Source organism: Sinocyclocheilus rhinocerous, unplaced genomic scaffold (genome assembly GCF_001515625.1).
Source record: "Sinocyclocheilus rhinocerous isolate Xijiao unplaced genomic scaffold, SAMN03320098_v1.1 scaffold4360, whole genome shotgun sequence".
Classification (NCBI taxonomy): Eukaryota; Metazoa; Chordata; class Actinopteri; order Cypriniformes; family Cyprinidae; genus Sinocyclocheilus; species Sinocyclocheilus rhinocerous.
Window position 1 is genome coordinate 48,840 of NW_015628345.1, and position 1,471 is coordinate 50,310.

A 1,471-nucleotide genomic window follows, 5' to 3' on the forward strand; every position below is an offset into this window, starting at 1 on the left:
TGTGTGTATGTATGTAAGTTAATAAAAATCACGAACTACTAATGTTGTGGGCATTGGGTGGCCTTGTAGTCAAAAAGGTTCGGAACCTATGATTTAAACACATGAGAACACTGCTTATGCAATCTATTGTTTGCAAAATTACTGATGCTGCATGATACATGCATGTCTTTCTGTATATTGGCTTGTTTTGCAATTCAAGACAACGCTCATAATAGTGCACCAAATCCCAATCATTCTTACCATCGTTCTTTTTGTCAAGGCTCTTGAAGACCAGCCTCAGTTTCTTCTCATGGTCCCTCAGGTAGTGCACAAACTCCTGAAAGTCCAACTGACCATCCAAGTCTTTGTCTCCAGCCTTGATGATTTTCTGAAACACATACACGCAGGAATCAACATCAAAACCTCAAGACAGAATCAAGCCAGGTCATTTTTGGGGTCAGTGAGCTGGTGCTATTCAGGGTGTTGAGCTAATGGGTCACTAGGGACAGACATATGGCCTTTGTTTGCTGAAGAGAGTATTGAAAGGACCATGCTGAACATTCTCATGAGCTCCAGCTTTATGAGCTTTAGGGAACAAGCTGTCTGAACCATTGAGCAGTATATAATTGAAGGCAATGGAAAGGGATGGAGAAGATGAATTAATCATTAACCTGAAGTATTTTAGAAGGATAGAAACAAAGTGAATATGTGTTTCCAGTTTTAATAGCAAATCAGGCCCATAGCATGATTCCTGGCTGATGTTGCTTTGAAAGTGTGTGTAGGGCCTACCTCATGGGGTGACAAAAACTTTGGCCTGTCCACTACTAAACTTTTTCAACCAAAAGCAAAAATATTTTCAGTCGCAGAAATTCAGCAAGCAGATCATTTGTTACTTCTCATTGTGAGATTATGGTTGTGCATAATGATACCTTAGTTAAAACAGATTAGAAGTGTCTGAATAAACTAAAATTCACTTCTACATTGGCTACAAGAGCTCAAAACCTAGTCACAAGCCCATATAATCCATAAATAAAGTCCTTTTTTATGGCATCTGTGCTCATTAAAACCAGCAAGAAGCCATGTAAACAAAAAAGCACACTGTAAAGAATTGCTGTAATTTTTACAGTAAATATTTACAATAGACCACTGTATTTAGAAATTTACAGCATTACTGTATTTTGCTATGAATTGTGGGAACATGCTAAATAATTGCTGTAAATTTTACAGTAGTATCTAAGAATGTTTTTGCATTTTCCTATATATTCTGGGAACATGATTATGCAGTAAATGCTACAGGAGATCATGTAAACATATATTCTTTTTTTTTTTTATAGAAGAAAACTGTTGCACAAGTTTTGAAATCCAGTTTTGGTACTCAGTCAACTGTAATAAATACAGCCTTTTTAACGAATTATTTACACCATGTTGACTCTGACATATGATTATATAATGTACGCATCTATTAGTTTAAAACTGTTTGCTTTAAAAACAC

The 1,471-nt window shown here is 36.0% G+C and overlaps 1 protein-coding gene across 1 annotated transcript in view; it reads right to left on the bottom strand.

Moving 5' to 3' along the window:
• Positions 1-364, bottom strand: part of LOC107737481 (calcium-binding mitochondrial carrier protein SCaMC-2-B-like) — an 8,278-nt gene extending 7,914 nt beyond the window's left edge. Inside the window, exon 1 of the mRNA XM_016548967.1 lies at positions 241-364. The gene's annotated coding sequence lies outside the window, so the exon portion shown is untranslated. The remainder of the gene's footprint in view (positions 1-240) is intronic.
• Positions 365-1,471: the final 1,107 nt, after the last annotated feature.